The sequence below is a fragment of the Pristiophorus japonicus genome, chromosome 8 (genome assembly GCF_044704955.1).
Source record: "Pristiophorus japonicus isolate sPriJap1 chromosome 8, sPriJap1.hap1, whole genome shotgun sequence".
In the NCBI taxonomy this organism is placed as follows: Eukaryota; Metazoa; Chordata; class Chondrichthyes; family Pristiophoridae; genus Pristiophorus; species Pristiophorus japonicus.
Window position 1 is genome coordinate 57,042,080 of NC_091984.1, and position 16,530 is coordinate 57,058,609.

General features: G+C 42.8%; 1 protein-coding gene across 6 annotated transcripts in view; it reads right to left on the reverse strand.

Moving 5' to 3' along the window:
* The window catches only part of gpbp1l1 (GC-rich promoter binding protein 1-like 1), a 107,498-nt gene extending 91,340 nt beyond the window's left edge, over window positions 1–16,158 (reverse strand). For 5 of the 6 annotated variants that reach the window (XM_070886826.1, XM_070886823.1, XM_070886824.1 and 2 more), the window contains exon 1: window positions 15,903–16,158. The gene's annotated coding sequence lies outside the window, so the exon portion shown is untranslated. Of the gene's footprint in view, window positions 1–15,886 lie in introns of all 6 variants that reach the window. The other variant, XM_070886822.1, reaches the window with a different exon arrangement.
* Window positions 16,159–16,530: the final 372 nt, after the last annotated feature.

Sequence of the window (16,530 nt, forward strand, 5' to 3'; positions counted from 1 at the left end):
AATAAAAAGCATTTCTAACACCAAGTCACAGGAGATTATCAGGACAGATAACCAAACGCTTGGTCAAAGAGGTAGGCTTTAAGGAGCATTTTAAAGGAGGAGTGAGGTAGAGAAGCAGACACATTTAGGGAGCCAATTCCAGAGCTTAGGGCCAATGGTGGAGTGATTAAAATTAGCAGCGTGATTAAAATTTAAGGAGTGCAGAGATCTCGACGGCTTGTCGGGCTGGTGGAAGTTGCAGAAATAAGGCGGTGCAAGGCTATGGAGGGATTTGAAAAGAAGGATTTTAAAACTGAGGAGTTGTCGGACCGGGAGCCAGTGAAGGTCAGCAAGCACAGGGGTGAGAGATGAACGAGACTTGGTGCGAATTAAGATATGGGTAGCAGACTTTTGGATGTTCACTAGTTACTGTAGGGTGAAAGATGTGAGGCCTACTAAGAGAGCATTGAAATAGTCAAGTCTAAAAGGTAACAAAGGTATGGATGAGGGTTTCAGCAGCAGATGAGCTGAGACGGGGCGGAGTCAGGTGATATTACAGAGGTGAAGTAGGCAGTCTTGGTGACAGTGCAGATAAGTGGTCAGACGCTCAGCTCAGGGTCAAACACAACAGTAAGGTTGCGAACGGTTGCCAGGGATGGATATGGGGGCCATGGAACAGAGTTTGTGGTGGGGACCAAAGACAATGGCTTCAGTCTTCCCAATATTTAGTTGGGAGGAAATTTCTGTTCATCCAATATTGGATGTTGGACAAGCAATGTGACAGATCAGAGAAAGTGGAGGGGTCCAGAGAGTTGGTGGTGAGACAGAGCAGAGTGTCATCAGCGTACATGTGGAACCTGATATTGTTTTCGGATTATATCGCTGAGGAGCAGCATATAGATGAAAAATAGGAGGGGGGTCAAGTATTGATCCTTGAGGGACGACAGAGAAACGGTGCAAGAGTGGGAAGAGAAGCCACTGGACTTCTCCGGCTATGATTTGATAGGCAAGAATGGAACCAAGCAAGGGCATTTCCACCCAGCTGGACGACAGAGGAGAGGCGTTGGAGGAGGTTGGTCTGGTCAATTGTGTCGAGGGCTGCAAATAGAACACAAGAACATAAGAAATAGGAGCAAGAGTCGGCCATCCAGCCCCCCTCGAGCCTGCTCTGTCATTCAATAAGATCATGGCTGATCGACTGCGCTTTCATAATACATGCAGTAAGTCACCCATTGTTTTCTTGCAATGCACAATATTTTACAATTCTCAATTATTTCGAAGAGCAGGAGAGTTATCCCTCGTGTCCTGGCCAATATATATCCCTGAAATCAACATCACTAAAACAGGTTTTCTGGTCATTATAACATTGCTATTTGTGGAAGCTTGCTGTGTGCAAATTGGCTGCCGCGTTTCCTACATTACAATATTGACTACACTTCAAAAAAGTACTTCATTGGCTGTAAAGCACTTTGGGACATTCGGTGGTCGTGAAAAGCGCTATAAATATGCAAGTCTGTCTTTCTTTCCAATGACATCTCTTCCTGCTCCCGTACCGTTACCTCTGGTGTTCACCAAGGATCTATTCTGGCCCTCCCTATTTTTCATCTGCATGCTGCCCCTCGGTGACATCACCCGAAAACACAGCGTCAGTTTCCAAATGTACGTTGAAGATACCCAGCTCTGCCTCACCACATCTCTTGACCTCCTCCACTGTCTTTAAATTGTCAGACTGCTTGTCCGACACCCAGCAATGAATAAGCAAAAACTTCCTCCAGCTAAATATTGCTAGCCAATAACTCCATCCATCTCCCTGGCAACTGCCTGGTGCTGAACCAGACTGTTCACAACCTTGGTGTTGTATTTGACCCTGATGAGCTGCCGGCCACATATCTGCGCTATCACGAAGACTACCCATTTCCACCTCCGTAACATCATCCATCTCTGCCCCTGCCTCAGCTCATCTGCTGCTGAAAACCCCATCCATGCCTTTGTTACCTTTAGACTCGACTATTCTAATGCACTCCTGGCTGCCTTCCCTCATGCTACCTTCTGTAAACTTGAGGTCATCCAAAACTCTGCTGCCCGCATGCCAACTCACACTAGATCCTGGTCACCCATTGCACCTGTGTTCTCTGACCTACATTGGTTCCCGGTTAAGCAACTTTTTACAAATCTCTCCATGGCCTCGCGCCTCCCTATCTCTAATCTCCTCCAGCTCTATCGTCCTCAGAGAGCTCTGCACTCCTCCAATATTAGCCTCTTGAGCATCCCCGATTTTAGTGGCTCCACCATTGCCGGTCATGCCTTCAGCTGCCACGGTCTAAGCTCAGGAATTCCCTCCCTAAACCTCTTTTTCCTCCTTTAAGGCACTCCATAAAACCGACTCCTCATCTGCCCCAATATCTCTATGTGGATTGGTGTCAAATTTTGTTTGATATTCTTGTGAACAACCTTGGGAGGTTTTACAATGTTAATGGCACTACAATAATTTTCGTTGTTATTGTAGCCTTCTCTTCTTTAATGGAAGTTGTCCAGTTATCTCAAGTCTTTCAAAACCATTCCTGGCATAATCTTGCTAAATGTACACTTTGTGCTCACCATGACTCTAACACTCTATCATGGGGAGCCCAGAAATTGTGCACCGTACTCTAACTGTGGGTAACTATTGCTGTGTACAAATCTATTACTTTCGGCCTCTATTCAGAAAACATAAAATGCCATTATATGTATGACTTTATCTACCTGCAAGGAATTATGTATTTGAATCCCAAGTTTTCTGTGCATCGACACATTTCACTGTCTTTCCATTGAGGGTATACTCCTATTCCTTGTTTATCCCTCCCAAAATCAGTTACCTCACATCTCTCCTCATTAAATGGCATCTGCCACCTGACTGCCCAATCCTCTAACTTGTAGATGTCTTCCTGAAGTATTTAACAATCCTCCTCAGTGTTTCATCGAATTTAAAGATTGTGCTGCCTGTGCCCAACCAAGTTCAAATCATCTGTATATGCTGACATCACTTTCGAATAAACCCGACAGAAATTCTATCCCATTATCTTTAGGGCATTCAAACACCAAGCAAAAACAATAAAACTGTAACATATGCACATAGGAACAGGTGTAGACCATTGAGCCCCTCAAGCATATTCCGGGCGGAAATAGGGTAGACAGAGAAACTATCTGTTCCCTTTAATATCTTGAAAACTTTGATCAGATCACTCCTTAACCATTTAAATTCCACGGAATACAACCCTAATTTGTGCAATCGCTCCTCGTAATTTAGCCCTTGGTGTCCCTTATCTTAAGTCAATGGTTTTGGATCAGCCTGGAGGCAGATTATTTTTTTAGGAAAGCTTTCCTTCCACATTAACTTGACAAACATGAAAATTTAACTTAATGTATTTTTCTTTGTGTTGTATAAAGTGAAGTTAAACAATGCTACCACTTCGAACATTAGTTCTGGATAGCTGTCTTGACAGTGTGCTACCAAAATTTGCTAAATTAAGCAGCTGCAATAAGGAAACTTGAAATTCAAAGTTTGTACAGTTTTGGTCTCGTTACCTAAGGAAGGATATTCTTGCCATGGAATGAGTGCAATGAAGGTTCACCAAACTGATTCCTAGGATGGGGGGGAATTGTCCAATGAGGAAAGATTGAGTAGACTAGGCCTATATTCTCTAGAGTTTTAGAAGACTGAGAGGTGATCTCAGTGAAATATACAAAATTCTTCCAGGGCTTGACAAGGTAGATGCAGGGAGGATGTTTCCCCTGGCTGGAGTATCGAGAACCAAGGAGCACACTCAGAATAAGGGACCGGCCATTTAGGACTGAGATGAGGAGAAATTCTCTCACTCAATGGGTGGTGGATCTTTGGAATTCTCTGTCCCAGAGGGCTGTGGATGTTCAGTCGTTTGAGACAGAGATCGATAGATTTTTGAATATTAAGGGAATCAAAGGATTATTGGAATAGTGCAGGAAAGTGGAGTTGAGGTAGAAGATCAGCCATATTCTTATTGAATGACAGAGCAGGCTTGAGGGGCCAAATGGCCCACTCCTGATCCTAATTCTTATGTTCTTATATAAGTAATGCTTTATCAATACATCATTATCACTTGTATTAAATGAATTAAGTACAGGACCAGAAAAGCAATCGCCATACCCATGAAATTATTCTTGACAATTTCAGTACGATTGTATTATAGGAAGTTTTTTGGTAATATTGTCTTATGCCCAGATTTAGTTTCATTAAAAATGTTTGTTCCTCGTAGAAGCCTCAGGATGACAAAAGCAACACAGACTTGTTCCTGACAAACGTAGATGCAAAACATAATGGTTAAAAGAAACATTTTTTTTTTTTTTTAAATGACAACCATCCTTCAGATTTCCCCGTGAATGCACCATATTCCAGCCATGACATAATTTGGAGATAAAAAGCTGGCCTCCACAAAGGCACGGATGAAATTAGAAACTTACCATGTAGAGAAATTAATGGGTACACCCACATCTTATATGTTACAGTGGATACGAGAGTCTGAGATTACAAACATCCAAAAATGACAGGCAGGTGAAGACCAGTTGGTCCATCCAGTTGCCCGACACTCATGATGCCTGGAGCATCATGACACGACCATTCCTAAACACCCGCAGGTATGTAATCGCTTGGGAGACAAAAAACCCTAAAAAAGCCAGCGCCAATAAGTGAAAAAAAAATCAGGAAAATTCCTCTCCAATCCCCTCAGGCAATCAAGACTAGTCCATGAAATGAATTGTCACTTGAATGAACATAATAAATGACACCACTCAACCTGCCTTCAGGCTGTTCCAAAACCGTTGACCAAGACAAGGAAAAATATACAAGGATTAAATTAGAGTGACTGAGAAATACTAGACCTGAAGAAACCATTTTTTCTAAGAAAAAAAAGTAATCTACCAGAAATAATTATTTTAACTTCAATTAGAGAAAGCCAATCATAAAAAAAAGTCATCCTTCATTACAGACAAGAAATCAGTCAGTTACAGGTACTCGGTGAGATAGGAGCTGCACATAACCACAAAAGGATCAGATGTAACACAAAAGATATATCTGCTATTAGCAACCTAGCAAAATGTTTTGAGCTTCAGCTCATGAAAGTTGAAAAGTATAGTAACTCATCTCTGGTTAGTTGGCAAATTGGAATTTTGTAGAACCTTGTTCCTACTATGAAAAGCAGTATCACTCTCCAATTACATTCAAAATGAATGGCTATGCAACTTAGCAGTGAAGTTCAGTACAGTCATGGAAAAGAACATACAGAATGTACCAGAAAACGCTGTGAAATTAATGGGCTTACAGGTTAAGGAAAGAAACTGCCAAATTACCCAAATTCAATGCAAGAATAGTTCAGTAACTATACGTATCTGTATATTGTCAGCTGTGGCTCAGTGGCTGTGTCGCTGTGTACACTCTCTCTTGCAGTCAGAAGGTTATAGGTTCAAGTCCCACTCCAGGGATTTAAGCACAGAAATCGAGGCCGACACCCCAGTGCAGTACTGAAAGAGTGCTGCACTGTCAGAGGTGCCATCATTGGGATGAGATGTTAAACCAAATCTGCCCTCAGATGTATGTGAAAGATCCCATGGCACTATTTGAAAAAAAGCAGGGGAGTTATCCCCGGTGTCCTGGCCAATATTTATCCCTCAATCCATCACAAAAACAGATTATCTGGTCATTATCACATTGTTATTTGTGGGAGCTTGTTGTGCACAAATTGGCTACCGCGTTTCCCAAGTTACCAGAGTGACTACACTTGAAAAAGTACTTCATTGGCTGTAGAGCACTTTGAAACATCCAGGAGGTCATAAAAGGCACTATATAAATGCAAGTCTTTCTTTCTTTCTTCCTAGTATAAATGTAAATGCAACATATATCTTAGTGGATATTCCACAGTATTGCTCATAGTATATTGATAAATACAGTGCCTTTTAAGGACAGGAGTATTATGCCATGTTGCACACAATGCAGTATGCTCCTAAAGGGAATCTATATGTAACCTGGCCTATCTCCTAAGGTTACAAGATCGTATTGCTGTAAATAAGTAAATTGAGGTAAATCATAGGGTATGTTATGTTTCTGCAGAAGTTTCTTTGAGAAGACAAAAGTAGGTCCCTTGCAGTCAGATTCAGGTGAATTTATAATGGGGAACAAAGAAATGGCAGACCAGTTGAACAAATACTTTGGTTCTATCTTCACGAAGGAAGACACAAATAACCTTCCGAAAGTACTAGGGAACCGAGGGTCTAGTGAGAAGGAGGACCTGAAGGATATCCTGATTAGCGGGAAATTGTGTTAGGGAAATTGATGGGATTGAAAGCCGATAAATCCCCGGGGCCTGATAGTCTGCATTCCAGAGTACTTAAGGAAGTGGCCCTAGAAATAGTGGATGCATTGGTGATCATTTTACAACAGTCTATCGACTCTTGATCAGTTCCTATGGACTGGAGGGTAGCTAATGTAACCCCATTTTTTAAAAAAGGGAGAGAGAGAGAAAGCAGGTAATTATAGACCGGTTCGCCTGACATCAGTGGTGGGGAAAATGTTGGAATCAATTATTAAAGATGAAATAGCAGCGCATTTGGAAAGCAGTGACAGGACCAGTCCAAGTCAGCATGGATTTATTAAGGGGAAATCATGCTTGACAAATCTTGTGAAATTTTGAGGATGTAACTAGTGGATGTGGTGTATTTGGACTTTCAAAAGGCTTTTGACAAGGTCCCACACAAGAGATTGGTGTGCATAATCAAAGCGCATGGTATTGGGGGTAATATACCAACGTGGATAGAGAACTGTTTGGAAGACAGGAAGGAGAGTCGGGATAAACGGGTCCTTTTCAGAATGGCAGGCAGTGACAAATGGAGTGCCGCAGGGCTCAGTGCTGAGACCCCAGCTCGTTACAATATACATCAATGATTTGGATGAAGGAATTAAGTGTAATATCTCCAAGTTTGCAGAGGACACTAAATTGGGTGGCGGTCTGAGTTGTGAGGGGGACGCTAAGAGGCTGGGTGACTTAGACAGGTTAGTGAGTGGGCAAATGCATGGCAGATGGAGTATAATGTGGATAAATGTGAGGTTATCCACTTTGGGGGCAAAAACGCGAGGACAGATCATTATCTGAATGGTGGCAGATTAGGAAACGGGGAGGTGCAACGAGACCTGCGTGTCATGGTTCATCAGTCATTGAAAGTTGGCATACAGGTGCAGCAGGCGGTAAAGGCGGCAAACGGTCTGTTGGCATTCATAGCGAGGAGATTTGAGTATAGGAGCAGGGAGGTCTTACTGCAGTTGTACAGGGCCTTGGTGAGGCCTCACCTGGAATATTGTGTTCAATTTTGGTCTCCTAATCTGAGGAAGGACGCTCTTGCTATTGAGGGAGTGCAGCGAAGGTTCACCAGACTGATTTCAGGGATGGCCGGACTGATATAGGAGAGACTGGATCAACTGGGCTTTTGTACATTGGAGTTTAGAAGGATGAGAGGGGATCTCATAGAAACATACAAGATTCTGACGGGACGGGACAGGTTAGATGCGGGTAGATTGTTCCTGATGTTGCAGAAGTCCAGAACCAGGGGACATAGTCTTAGGATAAGGGATAGGCCATTTAGGACTGAGATGAGGAGAAATTTCTTCACTCAGAGTTGTTAACCTGTGGAATTCCCTGCCGCAGAGAGTTGTTAATGCCAGTTCATTGGATATATTCAAGAGGGAGTTAGATATGGCCCTTACGGCTAAAGAGATCATGGGGTATGGAGAGAAAGCAGGAAAGGGGTACTGAGGGAATGATCAGCCATGATTTTTTCGAATGGTGGTGCAGGCTCAAAGGGTCGAATGGCCTACTCCTGCACCTATTTTCTATGTTTCTATGTTTTCTATGTAAACAAGCAGAAAATTATTCCCCCCGCCCGCCATGTGTGACAAAGTGAAACAGTGAAGTGTGATGGACACTTTTTTTTTTATTCGTGGATCTCGTGTTAACATCAAAGCATTGGGAAACTAGCCCACTTCCTGATGGTATGATTAGAAATCAAATGTTAAGGATATCACATCTACAGGTTGCTGCACTGAAGTAAGCAGGTGTGTGTTATTAGGCTGGAAGTTGCGGTATCTCCGGCGTACGCCTCCATCCTGGAAAAAAATCCAACCTATCTGCTGGCTCCCAGGCTTCAGAGACTTCGGGTCCTGGGCCTGCAGGCAACGCCTGTAGTAAAGGCCCACAGATTCCAGTGACACAGGCGGTTTTGGAAGTGTCCCTGTGATTATGTGGGCCAGGTTCTCCTATCAGAAAGGAGGATTCCGCATATGCTTATGGGGATTCAATTTACAAAGGGAATCTCAATTGGCATATATCCCCAAAGAATTAAAAAATTTACACAACTGAAATAAAAATAAATGTTTCCATTTTTACCTTGAATTAAAAGTCTCTTTAATGAAGCATTTACAATAAAAATTAAATTTTTGAAAAATAATTTTAAACATTTTAATCCATGCCAAAATTTACATAAACTAGTTTTAAATGTGAGGATGATTTTTTTTTTATTTAAAATTTTTTTGATTTAACATTTATATGAACCCTTACACTGCTGAAAGCTTTTACCAGCCATAAGGGTTTCATTGGCATTTGCTGGGTCGTAGTTGGGCAAATAGCCTAACTCTGCTCCAGCTAAAGTGATTTTACTTTCGGTTCATACGATCTGTCAAGATGAACCTTCACAGATCGCAAGTTCTGGGTTTTCGCTCATGCTTTTACAAGGCAATCCAACCTATTTGAACCCGACAGCTGCTACCATTGATTTAAAGATGTAGGAAAGTCTTATTTGATTTTATGTTTTAAAGTTTAATTAGTTTTAATTGCCGGGGTTTTTAGTGTCCCCCTCCCCTTTTATAGGGGGCACTTGAAAAAAAAAACTGATTTTAGTGCCCCAAAAAACCCCAAAAAAAACCCACAAAAATCACCAAAAAAAAAAGGGCCTTGTGAAATGTTTGTAGTGTCCCCCAGGTCGGGGGGCACTTGATCTAATGTTTGTTTTGTTTACTCAAGAGTTGTAGGAAAGTCTTTGCTCTTGCACACTTTCCACCTTGCCATCCTCGTCTGCCGTCCAGAAACGCCATGGCACACCATCTTGCCATCCGGAGGTGGCGGGGATCCCCATGGAGTGCAATCTACGTGGGAGTCCTCCCTCTATTTATTGGGGACTTGGCCTTGAGTGAGTTGCACACAGCACTCCCGTGCAGCAAGTTTTTAAAGTCGGTTCACAGGTTCCCAGGCCGCCTGCAATTTCTGCGGTCTAGAATAGTCAGTGTTCCATGTTTTTAATCGAATGTACGAGGTTGCAGCCCCTAATCCAATATTTGAAGGGGCTGCTCCTCAAATTCTGGTTGCACTTCAGTCCCACACTCCTGATCTTTGGGCACCCTGTGCAGAGGGCAGCGGGCAGGTCGGAAGGCCTCCTCGTAGGACTACTCCTGGGCATGGCCAAGGGGGCCATCAGCCGGTCCAGGCAGCGGGCAGTTGAGGGGGTCGTTCAGCCTGACTGCCTGCCTCTTCTGCAGTTATATCTAAGCCAGGGTGTCCCTGGAGATGGAGCAAGTGGTGTCCACCCGCACGCTTGCGGTCTTCCATGAGAGGTGTGCACCGGAGGGACTGGAGTGCATCATCATCCCCGGCAGCCAAATTTGAATTTGATGATTTTTGTCTAAAGTTTAATTTGTTTATTGTGCCAGTTTTCATGCCCGCCCCCCGCTTTTAGCCAAGGGTCCCTTGTATAATGTATGTTTTAGTGCCCTCAAAAAAAGCACAAAAATAAACAAGGGGGCACTTGAAAAGTTTTTGGAGTGTCCCTCCCCCTTTAATCAGGGGGCACTTGATTACTTATCAGAACTTAAAATAGTTGTATGAAAGCTTTACAGTCCATCCAAAAATGCTAGAAACTGTTTAATATGATCCCTGGAAGTGTCAAGCTTTTCAATTTCAATCTTCTGACCCACCAAGAAATGTGGACCTAGACCAGCAAGCTTCCTCGGTGTCATGTTGACAGCTTCATCAAATTGAAGGCACATATTTTGGTGCTGGCTAACTTTGAACAGAATAGAAAGCATGTCCCAGGAATGGTGCTCCTCGTTTACCAGTTCCTTTACAGTTATCAGGTTAATGGCTGGAAACTCTGTGGACCTGATCAAACCCCACGTGCAAATTATAACAGACACAAATCTGAATTTAGTATCAGTAGAAACAGCTGAGCGTTCCACCTTTTTTTATTTCATAAACGAGGAGATAGCACAAGTCAAAAGTTCTGTAAAAAGCGAGCAAACTGTACTACCTTTGCCACTGCTTATCTGTTATTGTTAATAAACCTGTACTATAATTTATAACCCAAATCAAAATAGATTGTTCAATTTTCCACTTTTCAAACTAGAAGAAAGTGAAGAGGGTTTTGTTGTATGTAGTAACCTAAATACTGGACATATGTCGCCACATTAATTTGTGGAAAATAAATAGTTTTTGGCACTCAAAGGAAGGGAAGAAGGAAGTAACGCACATCCATTCAAGTGCCTTTCTTGTCCTCAGGACATGGCGAAAGTACTTCACAGTAAATTCATTGCTTTTGATGCGTCATCACTTTCATTTTGCAGGTGAACAGAACAGCCAATTTGTGCACAGGAAGATCTTGCAAACAGCAAATAGATAAATTATCAAATATTTAGGAGGTATTGCTTGAAGGAATAAATGTTGGCCAGAACAGGAGCATTTCCCTGTTCTTATAGTACTATGGGATTTTTTACATCTACCTGAACAGGCAGGTGTGGCCACAGGTTTATCGAGAGCAGGGGAGGGGGAGAGCACACAGGTAATGGGCGAGAGTAAGAGCATGAGGGCAGGAAAAGAGTGCACAAATAGGAAAGAGTGTGAGAGGGGTGGAGAGAGCGAGCGAGAGCACGCGAAAAAGAATTCAATAAATCAGATAACCCTAACTGGTTCACTAACGTCCTTCAGGGAAAGGAGCCTATCTAGCCTGGCCAACACATCACTCCAGTCCCACAATATGTGGCTAACTCTTAGTGCCCTCTAAAGTAAACCTGCAAATCCACCAGTCATTAACAACCACTACAAACTACAGTAAGAAAATTGCACTGATCCAGGTATATCAGGATAATGCAAAGGCAATCTGAACCCTGTTGACCCTGCAAAGTTCCCCTCACCAAGAGAACTGGGGACTGGTGCCCAAGTTGGGAAAGCTGTTTCGTAGACTGAACAATTAACAACATGACATAATTATATCACCCAATATCTCAAACTCCTGGGTATATCCTTCCCACCAGCATATCAGTATAATCAGTGGCCCAAAGACTCAAAATTGACTCCAGATTCTACAATGGCTCATGGCTGCAGGTCCCAAACAAAGAAACCTCCTGCTGATCACTATATAGCTCCCCACCCCCCATAACTGACAAATCAGTACTCCTACAGGTTGAACACTACATGGAGGAAGCTGCAAGGGAAACAACAGAACAGATTCTGGCTGAGGGATTTCAATGTCTACTATCGAGATTTTGACTTGTCAGTACCACCATTGACTAAGCAGGCTCAGTCTTTAAGGATAGAGCTGCCAGACTCAGCCTGTCCAGTGGTGAGAAAACAACATGAGGAAGTAACTTTGTTGACTTCATTTTCATTTGCCTTCATGTCATAGGCATATATGTTTAAGATTGCATTGGTAAAAGTAATCATCACCCACCCTTGTGAAAATAAACTCTCATCTACACCATGAGGATATCTTCCATGGTGTAGCATGTCATTAAAGAAAGAAATACTTGGATTTATATCGAGTCTTTCACGACCACCAGGCATCTCAAAGTGCTTAACAGCCAATGAAATACTTTGAGTGTAATCACTGTTGTAATGTCGGAAAACCACCGTGCTGTGAGACAGACTAAAGGTAGATTCAGCAGGCCAAAACTGTGAATCCATGAGGCACTGTGGTAGCAGGATTGTGAACAGCCATAGTCTAGCCAGGAGACAACCCCAGGTTCTATGCCGAATATATAGGGCATGCCAAGAACAGCAATAGTTGAGAATGCTGGTCGGCAACCAGTTCAGAGAAAGAGGCAGTATGGACATCCCCATCCTCAACCATGGTGGACCACAGTATCCAAGTACAAGAGACATGGCTAAAAGTGTTTGCAAATGTCTTCAGCCAAGACATCAATTATGCAGAATTTACTGGAATCTATCCTCGGAGACAGAGTGGCTGAGCACTTGGACAATTATCAGCTGGACCAGGAGAATTAGCATGGATTTGTGAAGGTTAGGTCATGTCTGAATAATCCAGTTGATTTTTTTTTGAGGAGGTCACGAACATGATGGACAGAGGAGTGTCTATGGATGTTGTCTATGTGGACTTCAAGAGGGAATTTGATACGGTTCCACCTAACAGATTATCAAAAATGAGAGCACGCAAAATTGGAGGTAACCTTGTGACACTAGTTGGTGATTGGTTGGGAGCTAGGAGACAGAGCTTAAGGATAAAGGGTTTGTTCTCTGATTCGCGGAATGTGGCAAATGGAGTTCCGCAGGTATTTGTACTGGGGCCTTGATTTTTCACCATCAATGATTTGAATGAATAAATAGGGAGTTGCATACTCAAATTTGTAGATGATACGGCGTGGGCGTGCAAAACTATAGCTGACAAGAGCTCAATGTGGCGAAGTGCAAGGTTTGGACCAGAGCAAGACAAATCAGAATATTTTCTTAATTATGAGACGAGGAGTTGGAGGAGCAACAGGATTTAGGTATCCATGTCCACAAATGCCCAAGGATACTCCTACACCAAAACTATATGAGGAGGTTTTTTTGCACAAGAAGTTGACCTGATATAACATTAAATTTAGCATTCCTACATTACAACAGTGACTGCACTTCAAAAGGACTTAATTGGCTATGAAGCACTTTGGGAAGTCTGGTGGTCGTGAAAGGCTCGATATAAATGCAAGTATTTATTTTATTAATTTAAACATATACATCAAGATTAATCAACAAATTAGAAAAAAGGCCATACAGCCAAGTCTCAGAAGTTACTTCTGGAAGACCGTACCTGCACCCTCAATCCCATCCCAATCACACAATTATATTTTGTCACCTCAATGCTTACTGACACCATCAACTGATCCTTCTCCTAGAGTGCTGCTTTCCCAACCATTATCATCCCCTGCTTGAAAATTCCAACCCCAACGCCTCCTATTCTCTCTAATTGCTGCCCATCTCTAACCTCCTTTCTTCTCCAAAGGTCCTCAATCAGATCATTGACACCCAGCGAGGTGTCATCGCTTGCATCACTCAGACATCTTTGTCAGTTTCCACAATGCTTTCACCACCCTGATCTAAGTCACCAACAATATCCTTTAAGATTGCAACCATGGCACATTATCCCTCCATCCAACATGATTCACCACTCCAGCATCTTCCATCATCTCTTCTGTGGTCTTAATCTATGCCATCATCCTCACTTGGTTTTATTCCTACTTATCCCGACATAGCCAGCACATCACCGAGCATAATTTCTGCCCTCAACTGTCCCAGGCCACCACCTTGTGTGTAACCCAAGGTTTGAGTCTGGACTTCTTCCTATTCTTTGTATACATTATCCACGTGAATGGGTCAGTTTCCCAATGCATGCTGGCAATACGCAAGCTCTAATTCTCAGTCATCACCCTCAATTCCACAACCATGCTGTCCGACTGCTTATCCAATGTCAAAGTTGTGGACAAGCCAGCAGTTCCTCAAACACAAGACCAAATTGTTTGACTCCACACTCTCCAAGCTGGTCATCCAAGGTGAACCGAACAATAGGTAACCTCAGTATACTGACTGATCTAGTTTTGCTTTAAACTGCATACGACATCCATCACAAAGACCACCAATTCTCACCATATGATTCCCACTTCTGCCTTTACCTCACTATCCCCACCATTGCTGAAACCATGTCATCACCTCCAGAATCAACTTTAAGACACTAACCAACCTCCCATGCTACACCAGACGTGAACTCCAGCTTGTCCAAAACAGCACTGCCATGATCCTACCCCTCGCTAAGTTCTCGTTCTCCATCGCAGTTATCCTCGCGATCGTCCAATGCCTCCGAGTCCTCCAAAGCATTTACATCAGAATTCTCATCCTTATTTACAAATCTCTCCATGGACTTGTTCCACCCTGCCTCAGCAACCTCCTCCAGGACTATATGAACCTTTCACTCTTCAAATTCTGGCCTCCTTTGTATTCATCTCCTTCCATTCCTAAGCTTGGTGGCAAAATCTACACCCTACAACCTGAAACTTGCTCTCGCAATCCCACTGCTTTGCTACCCATCTCCTACATTAAATGTGCTTTATAAATCAGGGCCGATCCAAGTGTATGCAATATATGCAAATATATTGACATCCCAAAAGAATCCAACAGGAGATCCCGACCATTCTGCTTCATGATAATCTCACGACATCCCTGTTGCAGCTCATATGTGGTGCTGTTACTTTTCATGGTGGGAATTGCAGATAGCAATGTTTGCTCCCACAGCAGGGCAACAACATCAGGTACGGCAGCTAGAAACAGCAGCGAGAAGATGAATAAGAGTGCTTCTCTGTACTTAGAACCTCTTTGTACTTGGGTGACTGAGTTAAAAGGGAAAAAATGATTCCATAAAGGGCTAGAAAGTAGTGACTATACGATCAGAAATGAGTTAGAAAAGGAATTGTTCTATAAACCATTAGGACAGGTTAGAGTGCATCAAGTGGGACTGAAAATTGAGGTAGCTTTTGAGGACGTATACTCTATTGCATATTGATAAACTGAAATTATTTGAATTTTCCACACAATTTTATTACATTAAAAAACTAGAGTTAAAAAAAAACCAGACTGCGTGTACAAATTCAAAATTTTCCAGGTCAACAACCCCAGGACCACTCTGGAAATGCAATAGGTTCGTCTTTTGACAAGAGCATGTGCAATTCTAAATTGCTGCCTGCAACTCCCATAAATGCAAGTTGTTAGTAAAAATTAAGAAATGTATATTGAAATTAATTCAATTTGGATTCAATTCAAGTTAACGTATTGGTGGCATAGAAGCAGATAATAATGCAAGTGGAATAAAACTTACATGAAGTACGAAGATTTGTCAATATAATTGATACCCGATCCAAGCAAATGAACACGACTAAGTTACCAGTGAATTATGACACCACACAAAAACATCTAGTAACATTAGTTTGTATGATTTCGGATCCTTCGCACGAGGAAAGTGAGGTCTTGGGTGTGAGATAATATTCCACACTACAGGTACGAGAAATGGCAGCCGTGGGTGGCTAAGCACACAAACGAGAACCAGCAGCCTGGTCTCAAACGTTTTGTTCACGTTATTTCACACTGAAGAAAAAAAAGGAATCTGAAGTGGAGCTTCCTGCCTTTTCAGTAACAATGCTTAAGAAGTCCGAACAAACAAGTCGTGAGCATATCCAACGTCAAAAGAAAACGAGTATTATTCAAAAGCAGATTCCGACACTGAATAATTTAAACAGCGCGAAACATGTTGTATTTTTTTTAATTTAAAAAAACAATCCACATTGCGGTGCGTAAATGAGCTGTCGACAAACAAACACTAGATGCAAGTTTTAGGCCACTGAACAAATATCACGACAGAAAAAAAAACTGACAAACCCCCGCGCAGCGCAGGGAAAATAGATACATAATTAAATATTTTACATTTGGGTCATAAAATCCGACAATACATGGCAGCGGACGGCGTAAGGCGGCTGCTGAAGCGCACGATGATAATAACAACAAACACTGGGCCAAAATGGCGACAAAGCAGGCTGCAGACTCACAACATTGGCTGCCTACCTCCGAGGGGAAGGATCGGGCAGACGGCAAACGCTCAGCGTCGGACCCTCGCTGGAGTGGTTTGAGCTGTTGTCTTGTCTTTTCTTCTCTCTCTCTCTCGAGTTGTGTGGGTGAACCGAATGTATTTCCGACGGGTTGTTGTTGTTGTTGTTTATATCACCGCCGCCGCAGTTTTTTTTCCTCTCTCTGGTTCTGGTGCTCGCGCTCGACGCTCCGCCCGCTCCCTGCCTCGCGCGGGTATTCCACGCTCTCCACCAAAACACGGAAGGAAGCGTCTGCGGGAGGGTCACGTGCCGCTCGGCCTTCTGAGATCACAATCAGCTGGAATTGTAGTGTGGTGTGTCAATCATCCCTGCCTTCCATGGGAAGCTGGCCAATGCATTTGACTGTCTCCCCACCATCAGGTATGAGCAAGCAGGCTGCCTGAAAACAAGAGTGAAATTTTTTTTAATGAGCAGTGCACTCGTTCGGGATAGAATTTTCCTAATTTTTTTTTCTTGCATTTGCTCAATTTCCTCCTCCTTCCCTCTTGTTTTCTTGCCTCTCCCCAGATTAGTTGGTGGAGGTGGTAGGTGACAGTGCAGGTTGAGTGCACTTGATGCTGCTTTATGTCTTGATAGATCAGATG